This window comes from Alligator mississippiensis, chromosome 1 (assembly GCF_030867095.1).
Source record: "Alligator mississippiensis isolate rAllMis1 chromosome 1, rAllMis1, whole genome shotgun sequence".
Taxonomy (NCBI): Eukaryota; Metazoa; Chordata; order Crocodylia; family Alligatoridae; genus Alligator; species Alligator mississippiensis.
Window position 1 is genome coordinate 73702916 of NC_081824.1, and position 21536 is coordinate 73724451.

General features: G+C 49.0%; 1 long non-coding RNA gene across 1 annotated transcript in view; it reads right to left on the minus strand.

Moving 5' to 3' along the window:
* The window catches only part of LOC132249972 (uncharacterized), a 28495-nt gene extending 9409 nt beyond the window's left edge, over window positions 1-19086 (minus strand). Inside the window, exons 1-3 of the long non-coding RNA XR_009461521.1 lie at window positions 18897-19086; window positions 18228-18408; window positions 9955-10096 (exon numbers count right to left, since the gene is read on the minus strand). This is a non-coding gene — a long non-coding RNA (uncharacterized LOC132249972). The remainder of the gene's footprint in view (window positions 1-9954; window positions 10097-18227; window positions 18409-18896) is intronic.
* Window positions 19087-21536: the final 2450 nt, after the last annotated feature.

Here is a 21536-nt window from a genome sequence, read left to right on the forward strand (position 1 = left end):
AATACAAAGAGCAAAATAAGGGAAACATTGAAGAATTGTATTAATTCAACATATAAAGCTCCTTCTTGCTTTCATTAAGTGGACCAAAAGGTTTTATTGGACATCTTTCAATGTAAAGCCATGGACTCCTTAAATGAATTATAAAAAATTCTCTTAAATATAGTGAGTGTGTGTACAATCCTGTCTCAGATTGGTAACGTATATAAAGTTGTGTACACACACACACACTATATTTAAATAAGAAGTTTGACCAAGTGTAATCAAAACTCTTTGTGAGTGACTTATGATACTCTAGATACATTTCCTCACTGGATTATTAAAGGAGGGTCCCACCTCCTAATGGCTACTTGCCTGCTACTAGGCTACTTACCTATTAGGCTACCTGCTGGTTAAGTAGTCATTAGAAGGTCCTGTAGGACACTGCTCAAACCCACCCACAGATTTATTTATTTATTTATTTATTTTTTTACACAGAAGGCATTGCCCTATTCATCTTGACTCTTGACTAAAACACGGTTGACTGATTACTTATTTGATTTGAGATACGTTTTGGAGAGACCAGGCAAAGTGCCTAGGGCACTTATAATTTGAACCTGCAGCCACTGGAATAAATTGCAAAACTCCCATTGACTTTGATGTCAAGCCCTCAAATACTAAAATAAGGAGAGGGTGTTTCTAGATAGGGACTTACTGAGTTCACAGTAGAAGTAGAGTGCATGGTGGCTCTTTTAATCTTGCATGTTCCTGTGTGCACCTCTCCCCTTGCCCCCTCCTTGCTGCTGATCAGCAGAGGACCCCACCAGTCCCTCCTGATCAGCAGGGAAGCTAAAACTGTGGTTTTAAATATGGCACCATTTTTGCCTCCCTGCCAATTGGCAGTAAACAGCAGGGCTGTCCAGGACCCTGAAGCCAATCAGTGGTGGGAGGCAAAAACGGCACCATATTTAAAACCACATTTCTCACCTCTGCACTGAGCAGGAGCAAGCTGCAGGCCGCAAGCAGGGCCCCTTCACCAATTGGGAGGGTGGGCAGTGTGTGGAAATCTGCAAGATTAAAGGAGCCACAACACACCCCACTTCTGCAATGAATTCGGTAGATCCTTATTTATAGATATATCTGTGCCAATCACTAGTGCATGACAAACCACTTTATGACCAGAATGTTTATGTGCAAGCTACTGTTCTCTGAAAGACCAAGCTCTTGATCCACAAAATGACTCAGCCACATATCTGCTCATCAAACAAGCTTTAGTTAAAGTGACCCTGCTGCCATTTTTAAGCACAGGGATGCTTATACAAGATGTTCCAGGCACTTTAATTAGAGCGACTCACAGAGCTGCTCTAATTAAAGTGCCCTCCGCCCCTGGAGCACATGTGTAAACACCATCAGTACCCAAGGCCTCACAAATGTGTGCTCTGGGTATGCCCCAAACTCCTATAGGATCAGGCAGCTGTGATGCTTCACAACCCTGTGACTATGCCATACACTCAAGATACCCCTTGCTACACTCCAAGCACCCCTCAAAAATGCTGGCTCTTCACTTTCACTTATTTTTTGACAATGGAAAAACAATAGAATGATTCTTCTTTTGCAAAGAACTCAGAAAGACCACAATGATTATAGAGAGGATGGAGATGGGCTCTTTTCTGCAACCACAGAGGATGGGACGGGGAGCAATGGACTCCAGCTGCAACAGAGGAAATATAAGTTGGAAAATAGGAGGAATTTTATGACTATGAGGGTGATCAAGCATTGGAACAGGCAAGGTAGAGAAGTTGTGGAGTCTCCATCCCTGGATATTTTCAAAAGCAGATTGGATAGACACCTGGCCTAGATGGTTTAGTCACAGGTGATCTTGTCTTGAGCAGGGGGCTGAACTAGATGACTTCATGAGGTCCTTTTAAGCTATACCGTGCTTTGATCCTATGAACAGATCAGACTGCTTTTGAGCAACAGGGCAGACCCTATGAGGAGAGGCTGAGGGACCTGAACCTGTTCAGCCTCAGCAAACGGAGGCTGAGGGGGGATTTGGTGGCTGCCTACAACCTCGTTAGGGGAGATCAGCAGCAAATAGGAAAGGCCCCTATTCCGCCCAGCAGCACCTGGGGTGATGAGGAACAATGGTCAGAAGCTGCTGGAGAATAGGTTCAGGTTAGAGATTAGGAGGCACTTCCTAGGAAAGTGGTCCTCACTCCTACCTTGGGTAAATTCAAAAAGAGATTGGATGAACACCTGTCTGGGGTCATGTGATCCCAGCGTGTGCTCCGGCCAGTGGCGGGGGGTCAAACTAGATGATCTATTTAGGTCCCTTCTGATCCCTAACTACTCTGAAACTATGAGACTATGGGTTCCTTTTCCTAGTGTGGATTCCTCTGGGTTTATCTTGTCAATCATGCGCAAGTGTTTTCTCATGTAACTATACTCATGACACTCTTAAAAGGATCTCACAGTACCCCAGGGTGCTATGGCACCCTGGCTGAGAAACACTAGGCTAGGCCATGGCATTCTCCCCAAATACAGGAAACCTGAGACTCAAATCACTCTTTTCCTGGGGAGACCTGAACCCACATCTCCCAGGGCAGTGCCCTAACCACATGGGTAAAGGGGGGTTGTGGGTGTGGGGTATGTGGGGAGTGGTGGAGGGTATGGGGATTGGTGGGGAGGTTTTGGGGTATGGGGGGGAATGTGGAGTCTCTGGGGAACACCACCACACACCCGCCCCCCACCCCTTGCAGCACCAGTTGGTCTGTACTGGCAGCAGTGCTGCTGGTTCCATGGTCTGTGCAGGGAGAACAGGTCCAGCTGAACCTGACCCAACCTGCTCTGGCATGGCATGCTAGCATGCCTCTGCACAGGACCGGGACACGTGGCTCTGGCACCCACTGCTCCTGTCCAAAGGCTCATGCTAGCTGAGCAGGCCATGCCACATCGTGTTGGACCAGCCCATTCTCCATGAGGGTCAGGCATGATGCATCATGGCCCATTGTATGCACAGTGCTGGGGCCACACATCACTGCCGAACCCTCATGGAGAACAGGCCCGGCATGACCCAGCCTGGCTGGCCCAGCTAGCATGTGCTGGGCCCATTCTTCATGAGGGTCAGGAGGCAATGGGCAGCCTTAGTACTGTGCCTACAACAGGCCATGGCACATCACCGCCTGACCCTCATGAAGAATGTGCCTGGCTGACCCAACATGACCTGGCCTGGCCCAGTATGTGGCTGTCCCCCCACAAACCTCACATCCCCTCACCCCCCTTCTGCAAACCCCACATCCCCCCACACCCACCCACACACCCCACACATTCCCCTACGCCCACCCACACCTCTTCCCACCCTCCTCCTGCAAACCTCACATCCCCACATCACATACCCAGAGTGCCCAGCTAGCAGACAAGATGAGACCTGCTCATAGAAGCTGTGGCTGCAGGGGCTCCCTACATCCCAGTTAGTGAAGGGATCAGGGGGGCTCTAATTTTTATATGATAAGAAAGCCAAAAGTAAACATATAAGTATATAGATATCTAATAATCTATAAGCATATAGATAGATAGATAGATAAACAAAAGCATATATATATTTAGAATTTATTTTATTGTGATGATATAGACACTATCAGGCTTCCAAATTGCCTTAAAATTGTAAATATATCAATAACACATTGACCAACTGATCTCTCTCTCATATATATATATATATATATATATATATATATATATATATATATATATATATATATATATAGTGGTCTGTTTTCATTGTGCAAGAACATGAATTTTGGAATATTTTAAAGAGTGAATTTGGGATTTTTTTATTAGAGAATTTGCAGTTTTTAAATAGGGAACAACAGGATTCCTGCTAGTGAGGCAAGTGTCAGGATCCAGGCAGAGGAGCTTGCTTAGCGCTGGCACCCGGAACTCAGCTAGAACGCATATGAGGTGGTTGACCTCCTGGCCATTTGGAGCCAGGAGGATATGCTTTGACAGTTTAAAGCAGGCCACCACACTAAGACCATCTTCCAGGCAATAGCTGCCCAGGTGGCAGGGCAGGGACACACATGGCAGCAGTGCCGCACAAAAGCCAAGTGTGCAGCCATGGCCCACTGGCAGCTGGCCCAGAGATGCAGATGCAGATATAGGATACACAGGTAAAAGAGTGTTTTTGCTAGTATGGGAGATACTGATTCCAGGAACAAAATAAACTAGAAAGCCTTTTTTTGTTAGTGCAAACTGTTTCTACATTAGGGCTTCTGCTGGTACAGAAATATCGTTCTCTTAAAATTACATTACTATATCAGCAAAAGTTCCTGTTGCTCAGCAGCAGCATTACTGGGAACTTTCTTTTGCCAGCCCCCAGGGAGATAACCATTCCATGAATTCTGCATATATAGAAGTTGATGATAAGCCCTGTTGCAACATCAATGCCTTTCCCATAGGCACTGGAGTAACCACTTCCTTTTTTCTAGTTTGCAGCTGCCTGTTTAGCTCAAAACAGAAAGCAGAGATTAAGAACAGCTTAATAAGAAAAAGCACCTGGAGAAAGGGCTGCTAGCAGCTTCTGCAGTCTCAGAAACAGTTCTACTTCATGAAAGAATCATAGCAAAGAAGGGAAAAGGGCAAAATTCTTGTTAGAAAAAAAGAATGCTGGGGACTTTCCAACAGCCTTTCATGAGAGCTCAGACTAGTATAGATTTCTCTCACTTTGGGTTTTTTCCCCAATAAAGAAGGTTGGAAACTTCTTTATTTGTTGATATCGTGTCAGCTGATTCATTGGGTAGCAATACTTAAGGTGAAATCTTGGTCTCATTTAATACAATTGAGTTTTGCCAGTGATTTCATGGGCAGGGGGGAGGGGGACAGTAAGGATTAATTAAAAAAAAAAAAGTTGTAATATACAAATCTCAAAGGAGACGACAGTGGTGCCTTTGAACATATGCACGTACCTCAGTTTTAGGTATGTTATCATAAATTGAAACAATAAACACCACAACATGAACATTAAAGCAAGTAATTAAGATCATGTCTGCTCTGTACTTCATTTGTGCAATGTAAACATACATAGAAATTATGGATGACATTATCTAGACCAGTAACAGAAAACTGCCTAAAACAGCCTAAAATTAAATGTGCAGCAAAGGAAGGAAAGCACTCATCAAGGCTTAGATTTTACTTCTTGGCAGGTTCATTTACTTCCATAAATCTGTTCTCCTAGAAACAAACCCACCTTTGCCCTCATGTTCCTAGAAGCCCTAACTTCCTTCTACTCTTGGAAAAAAATATTAGCTCAAGAGCTGTAGGTTTCTTTTAGATATAAATTCTGTTAGAAGCAACAACATTTGTTTGCCCGATTCTCTGAATACCTTGTCCTCCTGAACCAAATCCACACAGTAGACCCTGACATCTGCTCGAAATCTGACTGCCGCAGATCTGCCAGCTTAATATAATACATTGATACACGTGGTTTCCCAGTCGGAAGGAGGCATTTAAACTTCTCCCTGCTCCATGAAGAATCATTGCAAGGATGGGGGCAGGGAAACGTTCCTTAGATTCCCTCGATCCCTTCTCCATCTCTGTACTCTGTAGGTGTTGACAAATTTTTAAATAAAGCACACTGCACTTACTGAATGGAAACACCATTCCTGGCCTTCAGTCTGGGTTTGTATGCAGGCTGTACTAGTCATGTTAGTTGGTGGTCTCTTCCTAGTAGTGAACAGTGATAAAATCCTGTCAGTAGTATTTGGTAACCAGGGGCTACCTGCAAACTGTTGTTGGACTGAATAGGATCTGACTTGAATAGTTCCAATGCTTCCTCCTCAGGATGCTCCAGAGAGGGATACTTACTCATTGCTCATCCATTCCATACACTCATACGTGGACTTATACAAGGATCTGTTCCAGTTTCCCTTCATGTTCAGAGTACATGTAATGTTCCTTATAGAATAATTTCGACTGCAACCCTAATTTAGGCTGCAAGACAAATTTAGGGAAAACACAGGTCTTGGTTCTTCTTTCAACAAACTCAAAAAAAAAAAAACCCCCAAAAAAACACCTTTGCCTTGAGAGTTCCTGGTTAAGAATAGGACCTATAGGATGACACATGGATAAAGATCAATGCAGAGAAACAGAGGGGAACTTTCATAGGGTAGGGTAAGAATATGAAAGAAATTTGTCTCAAGAAATACACAATCTGAGAGATACTATTAGAGTTCTGATAGCTCCTGGGTTCTCAATATGTATTAGCAGCCAAAGACTCCTTCTCTCAATGTTGCCTGGCAAAGTGGTTGCATCCATTTCTCTAATGTATCCAAACCTGTGGAATCTCAACTCCTGCCATGTGTGTACAGAGCTGGCCTCATAGACCAATCAGAAGCTACAGATGGTACAGAACAATTGCTGAGAAGCAAATTACACCAGTTCCTTGACATCTTCATAGGCTTACAATTTGCTTGAGGAGCAAATCAAAGTGCTAAGTGTGATCTAGGTAAGCAAGGTTCCTTGGATAGATGTGATATCTTTTATTAGACCAACTAAAAAGTTGGAAAAGTGTGATCTACAAACACGGAATGGTGTTGTGTTGGCTACCCCGTTGGCTTTCTTTTTTAGGCTCCTTCTGGAAGGTGAGATTCCAGGAGGTGATGTAGAGCTTAGTGGAGAATGAGGGTCTTTTACTAGTTACACTGGAGTTTCCTTTCAGCAAGTCCTGTAATGTTTCATTTAAACATTTTTCACACCCAGGGGCTACAGGGTAGGTAATCTACAGTAAGGAGGGATAAATAAGAAATAAAGTGCAAAGTGGAGACCAGATTTTAGAGCCTAATGACCTAAACTATAAAGCAGAAATTTTACTACCTAACCAGTGAAAAATAAATAAAACTAGCGTTGGTGGCAAGATTCCCCAATTCAGAGAAGCAATGGCCCCAGTGGCTTTCTTGGCTTCTCCAGCTGGAGTAATAAAAACACCACATGCTGATAAGGTGTCTACAGCTTATAGTGTGAAAAATGTTTCTATTCAAAAACATAAATTTCTCAAGGTCATCCAGAGTGTGTAAAGTATAGTGAGGTACAGTACTGTACTATAGGTAGCACAATAAACAAGCCAGAGGAAATGGGCTACCCTCAGTAACCACAGCAATTAATCTGGGAAACCTGGTTGAGCATGGGACTATGTCACGTGCTGTCTCAGGATGCTGGTTAGCTAGTTTTCAGCATGTGCATAGGGCATGGGGATGCAGGCAGTAATACCTTGAGTTTGCCAGTAGCTATACTAGCAGATTCCCTTACATAATGAAATTCTGAAATATCAGCAATGGAATGGCACTGCAAGTTTAGGTTTGCTAAACTTTTAACACTGTGTAGCTTTATTGTCCAATATACTGTTCTAGTATCCACATGAAGCCTTGTAAACAGAAAACAGTTACCTTGAAATAAGGAATATCAGATCAATAGTATGCTCCCCTGTAAATATAAGCCAGACAGATATGATTGTCCCAAACACCTTGTTTTGCCATAGATAATTTTTTCCATAATTTTACAGAGCAGACCATGCAAAGAACAAAAGAGAGATACATCACAGGAACCCCTTCACTTTTTTTTTTTCAGAACTAGGTTCCATTGATTTAGGCTAAGTACAGACATTCAGAAAGCCTGAGCCCAAATTGATTTACTCTTTGCAGGTTAATTTAACCTGTGTAAATTGAACTGGCAAGCAAGTGAATAGACATTCGCTTTTGATCCTGGAAATGCAGTCACATACCTGCAGTGTTGGGCCAGAAGTCGGGGGCTCTAGAGCGAGCCCTCCCTTTCCTTCTGCAGTGGCCAAGGGAAGCTGAGCTGAGGGAGGGGCATGGCCAGGCCCCAGCACACCTGAATATGATTGGGAAGGGGTTTAAACCCCCACCCTGGCCTGCAGGGACCCCAGTCAGTGTGCGCCTAGAGGGGGAAGGGGGAAGCAGTCCCTGCCAGGCTTTTCAGAGGCAGTGGGAGGAAGTATGGCCAGACCGCGGTCTGCGAGTAGCACCAAAGAGTTGAGCAGTGAGAGCAGGGGCTGAGCCAGACCCCCTCCCTGGCCCCATGGCAGGGAAAGTGGAGAAGGGGGAGAGCCCTCCATGACTGCCCAGCCCAGCCTGGGCATGGGGAACCAGGAGCAATCCATGTACACAGGTCCCGTGGCTCCAGCCTGAGCTCCACCTCCAGCTGTGATGGGCCCTGCACTTGCAGTCCAGCCTGGCCCAGCCTCACCATCTGGTCACCTCGCTTGGGGCTAGGGGGCTGAGCTGGGCTGGGCCACGGGGGCAGGGCCCTTCTCAGCTGGCTGTGGCTTAAGCAGAGGCCATAGGAATTGTGCACCTAGATTGCTCCTAGCTCCCTGCGCCCAGGCTGGGCTGGGCTGTTACAGAGCCACTGAGGCAGCACCACACAGAGCCCCCCTCACCTTGTGGTGGGGGATAGCGCTGCCCTCCACAACAGCTCCCTGACAGCCTGGCCTGCCCCGAGTGCAGGGACCTGGGAGCAATCCAGGCACACAGCTCCTATAGCCCCAGCCCGAGTCGCAGCCATCTGGGAAGGGCCTGGCTCATCTGTGTTCGCCCTCAGCAATGCCCACAAGCTAGCCTGGCTAAGCCCTGCAGCCCCAGGTGAGGCAGGTGGATGGCAGGGCTGGGCCAGGCCACAGAGGTAGGATCCTTTCTAGCTGGGACCAGCCTGGGCGAAGGGAACCAGGAGCGAACTGGGCACACAGCTCCTGTGGCCCCAGCCTGAGCCAGAGCCAGCTGGGAAGGGCCCTGCCACTGCGGTCTGGCCTGGCTCTGCCCAGGGCTGGGGCTGCAGGGCTGAGTGGTGGTGGTGGCAGGGGTGGGAGGGGTGGCTACAGAGGCTTAAGTAGCAATAGTGCTAGGGGGGCCATGGCCACACTAAAATTCCCCATAGTCACCCATCCCGGCTCTGCTGCTGCCTGCCCTGCACAGGCTGCTCCACTCCTGCCTGCAGTGCAGCCCCCTCACCAGGAAGAGGCTTGCGCATCCTGAGACACCATGGGACTGCTGCCCATGTCAGGATCTCCGCCCCTCCCCCTACTGCTGCAGCAACAGGGGCAGGGGCATGGCTAGATGCCAGCCCAGCAAGGCACCCTGAGGTGAAGGGGGCAGGGAGGGGGTTTATTCCCCCCTCCCTCCCCTCTTCCCCCTGGGGGACCCCAGCTGGGGTCTGCCTGGCTGGGGCACAGCAGCCCCTATCAGGGGTGCTCGGCTTGCTTGGGGACAAATGGTGTAGGCGGCAACCAGGGCTGGCAGACCCTGGCTGCAGTTCCCCAGTAGAAGAGGGGAGGGAGGGGGGAATAAGCCCCCTCCCTGCCCCAGTCACCTCAGGGAGCCATGCCGGCTGGCATCTGGCCACACCCCACCCTTGCTAGAGACCAGAGGGACAGGGCCAGCTATGCTCTCTGGAGTAGAGAGAACAGCCCAGCCCAGGACTGCAGGGCATGCTGGGAGACACTGATTTAACTTAAACGAGGAAGGGGTCTGGGACAGAAGTTCCAGAAACCAGTTTGACCTCAATCATTTTAGTCTGATACTACATTCAACCACGTTTATCTTAAAGTAGTTTCAGCCACTTTGAAACTAGTTTACGTACACTGAACTTTTATTCCGTTACAGGTTTAAACCAGTTTCTGAATACTTAAACTGGTTTATGTGTAACTTCTGTCCTTAGCCTTAAAGTTAGCATGTTGTAAGGATGTGCTTTTCTTGAATCAGTGCCTAAAGTACCTGTGTTTTTTAAAGATGGATCCTGTATAATTATTCCTCATTCAAAAATGAAATACTAGTAAACTAGGCCCCACAAATTTATGAGGTTTCTTTTAAATATCTTGCTTTAATGTATACTATAAATAATTAGCTCTACTTTTTAAATCAATGATCTGTGATTTTATTTTGGCCAGGGTTTTTTTCCCTTTAAACTGACCTTTTTTGTTTCTGTTTTGTTCCAAAAGAGCTTCCCTCAGGAGTTTGATATTATGGGACTGTTATTCCAATTACTGTGTAAACAGAGGTTTCCAAAATTCCAAAAAAGGTTGAACTCAATGAGTTTGACAGGTGATCAAAACCTGGGGCAAAAAAAAAAAAAAAAAGTGAAATAACAGCAAGACAAAAGTTTCATAAATTTGGAAAGAGAGGTTCTTGCCAATTTCTTTTATTAACTGCTATATAGGAAATGAGGCTCAACATATTGAAGAGATGGTGAAGCAGAAGGATCCAGGTAAATGGATTGCAAAACCACCACAGACAAATTTAAATTGGTACATTGAAGAAGCACACTTTGTATACCTCAGAATCAATAACTAAAAGTCACCATGAGATATGACAGCAACACTAAGTAGCCTACCATGACTGTTTGCCTTTCTTCATGATAAAAACACCTAAAGTGAATCAAAGAGAAAATGCATTTAAACTCACATTCTCAAGCATTCGTAAGAATTTCTTCATGCCGGAATAGTAACTTATTACTGGCCTTCACTAAACAATATCTTAACCATTGGCAGAATCATATCTGGGGATATTCCTGAATGGGGTAGCACAAGAGCTATCAAATGGAACTGACAGTGGCAATTATCTAAATAACATTTCAATGAGAAAACATTGTACCAGGGCATTTCAGGAGGGGAGACCATGGGTAAAATATCTTTTTGTTTTGGTTATGTTACTATGGTTTTAGGACTAGTTATATTAGTTGGTCATCTAATAACTTCTACAGGAAATGATTACTTTCCAGTGAAATATTCCCTTTAATTTCCCCATAATCCATCCCTTTCCCTCCCCATCACACCTTCAATAACCCTACATCATGCACACATTAATCTTTCTCCTCCTACATCGTAGATTTTACATTTGAAATTAGAAGTGGTTATTTTGTTACTCTGATTTATTGTTTTCACCTGAAAAAGTCCATATGATTTTTCTATATACTATAAATAATTAGATGTGTTCTCAGATTGAATAACAAAGTTATAATTCAATCTTGGAGCTTTCCTGCCATTCATAAACCCTCAAACTGTAGTTTGGTGGTTCATGATGTCAGTAGAAGCCCATGACTGAATTATAACCATGCAGTTAATCAGGGACTACATACTATTCACTCAAGATATTTCTATAAATGACAGGTTACTAATTCCCTGAAATATAAGGCAATACTACAGTAGGTAGGATGTTAGTTATAATGAGGACAGTTCAATTTTATATACTTAATGAGTCAGTGGGTTGGTTTAGGTTTGGATTGCTTCCCCTCCCCCCTGCCCTGTCTTTCTTGTGGATGTAAATCATAATCTGCACATGAAAAAGCACATGCTACAGGTAATCAGATGCATTTCAAATGACTTTGCAAAAAGAAAAGAACCCCCCCCCCCCCCCCCGGCCATACACACACACACACACACACACACACACACACACACACACTTATTTTGGGAAAACTAAAACAAGAATATGATTAGCAAAAACTTATTCAGGATGCAAAATGGGCCAAAAGTTTAAATGCAGTTTTCAGACACTGTTGGAAAATTGTGGAAATAAGCAAAATCAGAAGATCAAAATAGGTAGGAGAAAAATGAAAGCCATAATTAAAACAATTACACGTTACACTTTTGTGTGACCCTGTTATTCAGAAAATCTCAGCCAAATTACATACTGTGGGGTTGTATGCTGCTTATTTCCTTTTAAGCATAACAATGTTTTAAAAATGTCTTGCAGGTTTCACTACATAAAACTACAGTATATGCCAAATATCAGCAAGGCAGACAACTCATAGGGCGCATCCAGACAAGTGCGCACATGCCTTTTGCCCTGCCTCAAACCCCTTTGAGGCGGGGCAAGAGACACGTGCGGGAACAAAAAAAATGTTCCCTGCACTGCAAGTCTGCAGTGTGGGGAGCAAATTAGACCCCTGGATATCCAGCAGGCTAAAAAAAACCCACTCTGCAATAGAGTGGAACAAGGCATGGTCCCAGACCATGTCTGGAGCCAGCAGGGAGTCAGTCCTCCAAAAGAGACACTCTAGTTTTGGCCAGAGCATCTCTTTGGTGCGTCTGTTCCCCCCGGCCCCCAGCACTGTCCAAGGTAAGTAGGGGGGTCATGGGTGTGGGCGAGTATGGGGTGGCAGGGGGGATGTCCCCAGGGCTGTGGGGGATGAGGACCTGGCCCAGATCGGTGTGGCTCGCTAGTCCAGCTTTGCACCAGAGCGGGTCACATGGCTCTGGGAGGCACGCACAGGACCTGTGCCTCCCAGAGCCATGTGACCTGCTCCGGTGCAAAGCCAGACTAGAGAGCCACACGGGGCTGGGCCAGGTCCTCAACCCCCACAGGCACAGCAGGGCAGAGGTGGGACACGGCACACAGATGGCCCTGGGGCCCGTCTGCCGTATGCCAGGCGCAGCCGGGTCCTGGAGCCCCTCTGCCACCCAGCTAGGCCAGGCCCATGGCAGCAACACCCAGTGCAGCATGCGCAGCATGCAGTCCCCGTGTGCCGGGCCCAGCCAGGTCCTGACCCCGGCATGCAAGGACCACATGGACCCAAGCTGGGTCCTGCCAGCCCTGGGGCTGCTGGTACCGCCTGGCCAGGCCAGGCAGCACAAGCAGCCCCAGGGCCAGCAGGTCTCCGCGTGCCGGGCCAGGCCAGGCCAGGCCAAGCAGCCCGGGGATTGCCTGGAGCTGAGTCGGGTCCTGCCAGCCCTGGGGCTGCTGGTGCTGCCTGGAGGCTGGGAGGAGGTCCTGGTAGAAATCTGGCAGCCCTCACAGGTCCTGCAGGGAGAAGTCCCGCAGGCTGAGGAGCTTCCAGTCATATCAGAGCCCCCAGAAGTGACGGAGGAAAACACGCCCCAGGTGGCCCCATGCTGTGTGGCTGCCAACACCATATAGCAGTTGCTGCAGGACCTGAAGGTGGAATGCCAAGACCTGGCTGCGCAGGCAAACTAGGCCCTGGCCGCTCTCTCACAAGGGGAGGCTCAGGATCTCTTCAGTGACCCAGTGCTGTCCCAGCCAGAAAAACTCCAGCGCCCATTTCTGGAGTCCCGCCAGGACCTCAGGGGGCACAGGCAGGGTGTGTAAGTGGTGCCAGAGCATGGACAGAACCAGCTGGTTCATCACCAGCACTCTCCCACATAGGGAGAGACATCGCAGGAGCCCTGCCCATGCCTGGAGCTGCTCCACCACCCTTGCCTCCAGCTGGTGCCAGTTCTCTAGCAGGGAGAAGTCTGTGGGGGACAGGTAGACCCCCAAGCAAAGCAGTGCCCCAGCAGATCCTGCAAAGCATGGGTGGGAGTGAGCCCACATGCCACCCATCACCCACCACCAGGCCAAAGCTCTTGAGCCAGTTGACCCAGGCAGAGGAGGCCACTGAGTACAATGCCTGGCAGGCCTCCACCCATGCCAGTTTGCCCGAGTCCTAGACCACGAGGAATACGGCGTCAGCTTATGCTGACAGGACCAGCCGCACTGCCAGCTCCCGGAGCATCAACACCCGCTACCCGCTTCTGCAGGAGAACAAGGAAGGGCTCCAGGGTCAAGGCATACAGCTGGCCTGACAGTGGGCAGCCTTGACGCACCCCTTTCTTGAACAGGATGGGCTTTGCCAGGGTTCAGTTGAGCTTGACCAAACATTCTGCAGAGGCGTACAGCACCTGGAGAGCCTGCACAAAGAGGGGCCTAAAGCCAAAGTCCCGCAGAGTGCCTGTGAGGTACCCACAATCCACTCTGTCAAATGCCTTCTGGTCCAGGGACAGGAGGGAGAAAGACAGCTCCCCCCCCCAGCATGGTAGCTCCAGGAGGTCCCAAACCAGGTACAGGTTGTCAAAGATGGAATGTCTGGGCACCATGTACGTCTGGTCGGGATGGATCACTTCCATCAGCATGGACCATGGGCTCAGTGAGATGGCCTTTGCTACCACCTTGTAGTCTCTGCAGAGGAGGGACATGGGACGCCAGTTCCTTAGGTCTCAGGGATATCCTTCTTCAGCAGGAGGGTCAGCAAGGCCCTCCAGCATGACAGGGAGAGCTCCCCACTTCCCTCAGATTCAGCCCAGATCTCAGCAAGGTCCAGGCTGAGGACATCCCAGAAAGCCCGCTAGAACTCCGAGGTCAGCCCATCAATGACCAGAGCCTTGTTGTCAGGCATCAGGTGGATGGCAGCCGAAAACTCAGCCAGGGTGAGAGGAACTTCCAGCCAGCCCTGGTCACCCACACTAACCTGCGGGAGTCCCTCTCACAGGATCTGACAGGCCTTGGCATTGGTTGGATCCAGGGAGAAGAGCTCTTCATAGAAGACCTGCGTGCACCGGCACATCTCATCTGAAGCCATGAGGGGGGGGCTGTCACCCGCCACAAGGCAGGTGATGTACTTCTTGGCCCCCCACCTCCTCTTCAGGGCATAGATGAAATGGGAGCTGTGGTCCATCTCCCAAAGGAGCTGGACACGTGAGCGGACAAATGCATCGTGGGCATGGTGGTCGTTCAGAGCACAAAGCTCTTCCCACCTTTCCTGACATTTTCCTCAGAGGGATGGGTTGGTTGGGTTGGTGGCCAGGCACCTCTCCAGCTTTAGCTATTCCCACTCGAGCTGCTCCCAGACTGCCTCCCTCTGCCAAGTGTGCCCCTGAGTGTAGCCATGGCAAAAAAACCAGATGTGCACCTTCCCCGCATCCCACCATCTCTGAACTGAGGGGAAAGCTGCCCATTGCTCCCGCCAAGCCAGCCAGAACTCCCAGAAAGCCTCCCTGAAGCCCACATCCTCCAACAGGCTGGCATTGCAATACTAGTAGGCCGACCCCGGATGCCCAGGCCCCAGCATAGCCTAGGCCCAGACAAGGTGATGGTCACTGAAAAGGATCGGCCAGATGCCAGAGGAGTGGGCCCAGGCAAAGTGCAGCAAAGAGATATAAACCCAGTCTAACCGGAAGTGGCATGCCTGCTCCTCCCCCACCCTCACATAAGTGAAGGCAGGAGGTTCAGTGGGGTGACAGGCACACAAGATGTCCACCAGGGAGTAGTCCATCAGGATCTCCCCAAGGATGCCCACAGCAGCCTGGTTCCGCTCCTTGCCTGACTGGTCTTGTGCATCTAGGGTGATGTTAAAATCCCTACCAAGGACCAGGCACTCGTGAGGGTTGAGGGTGCTGATGTATGTGGCCACCTAGTGGAAGAAATCCACCAACGCTGGGTCCTTTGCAGGGGCGTACATGTTCAGAAGGTTTAGGACCAGCCCCTGCACCTGGACCCAGAGGTGCAGCAGGCAGCCTGGCACCACCTCAATGTCCTAAAGAACCTCCAGCTGCAGGCCCAGGAAAAACAGGGTGGCCACCCCAAATGAGGTGGCTGAGAGGTGACTAAAAAAGACCCTGCCTCCCCACTCCAGCCACCAATTTGGTTTGTTGGCTGAAGTTGTCAGGGTCCCCTACAAGAATACCATGGGGTACCCCTCGTCCTGAAGGAAGGAGAGCACCTGGCACCTCTGGAGACCCTTTCTGCAGCCATGGAGGTTGAGGGTCGTGATCTTAAATGACCTCATGGCTGGGGGAGTGGAGTAGATGGTTCAGCAGGAGATTTGTGCATCGCAACGCCCAGCATGGGGCCCGCCAGTTCGCGTAGCACCCTCCTATATGCATAGAGGGCATCTATGAAATGGTGGTTGGAGCTTTTGGGCCCCTTGCCTTCCCCCACCAGTGCCCTCGCAGTGGTGAGGACACTGTCAAAATTTCCCCAGTGGTCCAAGGCTAGCTGTACCTTGCAGGCGAACAGGCAGGTGTAGTCACTGTCAAGAAATGCAAGTAGCTTATCCCTGGGGACCACTGGGACCAAGAAGTCTGCAGGCTCCATGGGGCCTGCTGGTTCTCAGGTGCCCTTCTCCTGGTTCTGGAGCTCCTTTGGCACCATCTGAACTCCCCGGTCCACTAAGAGAGCTCTGCAGCCCCCTGGGACAGGGGTGGAGATAAGGGTGGGGCTCCTTCACAAAATGGTGGGGTGGAGCTGGAGGCCTGGGGGGGGGGGTGGTCTATGCAGGGTCCCCGACGAAAATGGCCCATTAATTAGGGGACCCCACCATGACCGCCTCTGGTGCAGGACTGAGGCAGGCTGTAGGTGAGGTTTTCCTGGGAGAGGGAGCAAAGAAACCCAACCAGACACTGGGGTGGCTCTGGCATCTGCCTCAGGGTCCTGGGAAAGGGGACCTTCTCCCTCAGAACTCACCGGGGTAAGCCCCAGGGCCTCTGTATCCCCTAGATCAGAAGGCTCTGCCACTAGGCCTTCCTTTGGGCAGGCCTCAGCCTCAACGCCCTTGGTTTCAGGAGGTAGGCGTTGATCAACAGAATGAAGGGCTTCCCCCATGGGATCCTGTTCAGGACTATCCAGCAGCCCCAAAGCCTCCACTGTGGGGATCACCCATTTGATCTTTCCCGGGGGTGGGGTGTCAGGCACAGCTGGGGAGGCCCTTGGAGGCTGGGACGCTCCTTCCCCACCCCCCATATGGTGGTCTTGGGAGGGGGAGAGGAGTCCTCCACATCAGAGGGCTCCAGCTGTGCCCAAGCTTTCTTCTTGCCTTTACACCCAGAGGGGACCTGCACCCACTCAGCCATGGGGTAGTCCTCACGTGGACAATCTTCAGCAAGAGAAGGTGAGGGTTGGGGGGGGGGGCAGCCACAATGGGGGTATGACTAGGGACAGGAAGGCCCTGCTCCTTTTCTCCCCCCGGTTGCTGGGGCCCTCCCTGGGACTCCACTAGACGTGGTTGGAGGGCAGGGTCCCTTGAGTTCATGGGTGGGAGCGTGGTTATGGCTGGGGTGCCAGGAGGGCCTGAGGGGGGGTGGGGAAGCAGTGGTAGGGGCACCCCTTTTTCCAGTGGAACCTGAAGATGCCCTCCTCGCCTGACCCATGGGGCACCCATGATGCAAGTGCCCTGGGGCACAGCACCAGAAGCAGCACAGGTCCCCCAGTGTATAGGAAATCCTCACCAGGGCCCCCGATAAGGAATTACCAGGCACCCCTCAGGCTTCATCTGCGCTCCCACCACCAGCTGGATCATGACCTGGTGACAGAAAGAGCGCACGTGGTGGAGGCCAGGGTCTCGGCACTCCAGTGAGAGGGCCACCACCAGGGAGATAACTCTCCCCCGGGTTTGGAGTTAGGGAGCAGGGCCCAATCGGGGATATAGGGAGGGACGGAGCCAAGGACCACCTTGGTCCCCAGTTCTTCTAGAGGCTCAATGGGGATGTACTCACCCTCCACCATGAGCCCCCTCTCCACCACCTTTTGTACAGCAGCCTGTGAGGCAAGGAAAAAGACCCCCTTGCCACAAAAGCAGGAGGCCGGCATGATCTTGGGGGCCCTCACTACCTGAGCCAGGGCCTGGACCCAGGTCTCAAAACGCAGGTTCTCCTGCTTGGGCAGTTGGCACTTCACCCCATGCCTATAGGCAAGTTCCAGAAAGAGGGCCCCGCTGTCCAAGCCGGAAGGGTCGGTGATGGAGGGTCCAGGCCCCCCAGCTTCAGATCTCCCCGCAGCTTCCTGTGCATAGCTGTGGTTCCCCCCCCCCCCCCTCCGGGGGCCACGTTGGTGGGACCTGAGCTAGGGTCAGGGACAGCCTGAGTGCGTGTGCTGGCTGGGGTAGTGCACCTGGTCCCCTCAGGTGCTGGTGTTCTAGGCTTCGGGGCAGGGCCCTTGCCCTTCCCACCCCCAGCTGTGGAGGAAGCTGAAGAGAAGCTGTTCCCACTGCCCTTGCCCTTGGCCCCCCGACGATGGGAGAGGGGGCTTGGGAACCCATCCGGGGTGCGCCTGGCCAGGGGTGACTCCCTGGCTCTGTTGGCTCCCTACCAGAGTCCCACCTGCCTCTGCAGTGCAGGTTGCAGGCTTCTCCACCCCTGGAGGAGGTTGGGTGGACTCTGCCTCCGGAATAGAGGCTGCAGGGGCATGCATCCCCTTGTGGACTTGGCTGGGATCCACCCTCATAGTGTGGGGCTGCAGGAAGCTCTGTGGGGGCATCTGCCCCCCCGAAGGTTCCTGCCTTGCCATTATTTCACATGAGGGCAGGGAAGACAATAAAGAAAAACAAAATATCCCACAGGGCTGCACTTTGGGAATGTGGTGGGGGGGGGGAAAAAACAAACAAACAACACCACACATAAGGGCTGGGGAAACTCGAGCTGGCTTACTCAACCACACAACAAACACAAGATCGGGGGAGTGGATCACAGGGCTTACCACACAAAGGCAAAGAAAACACACAGGAAAGGCTGCTGAAGCAGGTGTAAATGAAGACTGGAGCAGTGGAGCGGCTTTATCTGTCAAAGATTTGTCCATAAGCCCCTCAGGCCTCCAGCCATTCACTCAGCAGCAGAGCAGTAGGTAGGAAGACAAATCAGGATCAGATGCAGTGAGGTAGCTGTGGGGGAGGGTAAGAGCAGTCAGTCAATTAGGAAGTGATCTAGTGCAGGTGTGGTGTCAGGTGGTACAGAAGGGAATCTCCCTCTCTCCTGAGAGGAGGCAGCAGCAGAAACAAAGGCAGCAGCAGTAGCAGCAACAGCAGCGATGGTAGGAGCCATCCGGTTCAGCCACTCAGGGTGTGCTTCTGGTGGAAGTGGAGGTGAAGGTGGCCTACAAAGGCAGCTCGGGCAAGCAAAGGTTTTTAGGCTCCCTCTGGTGGGGGAGGGGCCACAGGCAGTGCAGGCTCCCTCCTCAGGCTGCCCCCCCTACTGTGGCTTGGCGGCAGGCTAGGCAGCAGGGCAGAACAGGGGTACAGAAGCTGGGGTGCAGTGTAGTGCAGGAGGCCCCTCCCTGTAGGGGCCAGCAGCATGCAGCAGAGGATCACCCCGGGGGGGCAGCAACAGCAGCAGCAGCCACCCAAGGCAGGAAGGGGTGCAGCCAACTTACTCCAAAAGCTCTGAGACAAAGCCAGAAGCTAATAGTAGCCAGAGGCAGAAAAGGGCCTGGCCATCTTCTCTCCAGAAACTCCTGAGGCCAAGCTAGCAGCAGCCGCCTGGGATGGAAAGGGGTGTGGCCAACTTCCTCCCAGAGGCTCCTCCTTCAGAAGCTCCTGAGAGCAAGTGACCCTGAGCTACTTGCCAGGGCAGCTTTTTGTATGGATGGGGCCAGGACAGGGCAGCTTGTTGTACTGCTGGGGACAGCACAGGTGCTGGTCCCGGGCTCTAGCTCCCCCTGGCTACAGATCTGGGAGGAGGCAGGCAGGGTTATTTTGCCCCAACTAGCACAATTTGCTCCATAACAAAGTGCATGTCTGAGCATGCGCACTGAGGCAAAAAGCCCTGGCTCAAATTTTCACCACTTCTATTTGAGCTGCTGCAAGCACACGTGCTTGTGTGGACACGTCCATAGAGGGGAAACTCCAAAGTTCAGGGAAGATATGGGGGATGCCATATGCAGGATAGCTTATTCTGTCATTGATGCAACAAGAAACAAGTGGGATTTTCCAAATTATCTAAGTGATTTAGTCCCAGTGGTCTGCTCATAAATCATTTAGGCAGTTAAAAAACCTACCCTCTTTTCTCAATGGTGTTTTGGGCCACTGACAAATGTTCAGTTAAAGATGCTATGAGATCTGATCCACAATCCTAACAATCACACTTCCTGCCACACCACACATGCTGCAGAGAGCTCCTGTGCACTCCCACAGCTGGGAGTGCTGATCAGTTCATCAGCCCTAGCCACACATTAAATTTAATTTTCAATGGGAACTAGCCACAAAGTTATTACAGATCTTTAATGTAACAACTTTGTGACTTATTCCCTGTTTTATCACACCATTAATTGAATGAACTATGACCAGATAACTACTTAAGATATGATTAACTGATTAATAGTTAATTACATCTTAAGTATAATGTCTGTCAGAGGCCTTAGAGTCACAGTATCAATATGGAAGACTGCATGCTTTTAAAGAGGCATTAGATGAAACATCCCATCACAAAATTCTCTAAGAGATTCTTATTTATGATTCTGGTGATAAAAAACATTTAACTCCTATTTACTTAAAAGAGCCAATTATAATTTTGAATAGTTTGTGCAACATAAGAAACTATGACAATATATTTGCCCAGGCTAAAAAATATTATTTTTCTGGACTTCAGAAATGACCAGCTCCTTTTTTACAGAATACAATGAAGGAAATAATTAAAGTCCTGGGAAAGGTTTGTTATGGAATCACTACTTCTCCAGAGCCAGATCAAGTAATAAAATATTTTACTGGGATACAAAAGGCCCTAGTAATTTAAGAGAGATGCAAACTTTTTTCCACTATACTTTCAGATTATATCATCTCTCAGGAATCCTCCATGACTGTTCTTCCATTTGAAGGGAAATAGCCCTAAACTAATAGGATACTTGACCCCCCCCCATTATAAATTGGCATACTGTTATAGTAGGGACTATTTTCATTACTACTCACTTTTTTTTTAATTTCTCTTTCAAATAAATCTAGTCTTTCCATCATTTTGACTAACCTTGGGCCAAACGAATCAATTTTGTATTCCAAAAACCTGAGGTATCAAGAACTCATTCCATGAGCCACTTGCTAATGTTACTTTTCATTTATGGGAAATGGATCCATTGCTGCAGCCAAATCTCCATACAGTCTATTCTAAATAGGTCCCCAAAACCTGTCCACCCTTGTACACCTTTTTTATATTTGAGGCAGACTTTCTTAAGTGTTCCCCATAGATTAGTTTGTTTTTATTAGGTCTATTTTCTTCAATGCTGCATCTTTAATATAAAAAAGTGATTTCTACCTTCTCTCTCTCTCTCTCTTTCTCTCTCTTACACACACACACACACACACACACACACACACAGATATACCTGTATACCTAGACTCAAATGTACTGCAAAAATTCAAGTGGCTAGAAACATCTAATAGAAGAAAAATCTATAAACACCACTGTGAGGCTGTTTTGCCGCAAGGCTACCATCTTCCAAGAAAACCTTCTTCCATTTTGACTGGTGACCAGAGATCCTGATTTTCTCTGATAAAAAAAAAATCCCCAATTTTTGGATTAAAAAGGTAAACCAAAATCCACTTTTTTCCATGATTAAAATGAATCACCACTAATATATAGGTATATGTATTACACTTTTAAATGAGGGGATTACATGAAACATAAGCATTAATTACATGAATCATAAGCATGTATATAGGTATATATATATATTAGTGGTGTTTCATTTTAATCACAGAAAAATATGGATTTTTTAAATCTGAAAATTGCTGATTTTTTTTATCAGAGAAAACCAGTATCCTTGCTGGTGACTTTAGTTCCCATAGAAATAATGACCCAGAACCTCCAATGGTATAATTAAGCATAGGTCAGCTGTAGTTCTATCTAATCACACAGGTAAATCTGACCCCATGTGTGTATTCCCAGGCTTTAGAATAAGATTATAAATGTTGTGGGTTTATTGTCTTATGTTTAATGAGCACTTATATCTGATCTGTTCACTCTTCGCAATTTGTTGGAATTAGAAACGCAGTCAAGATTGCTTACTAGGAAGCGCTTTTAT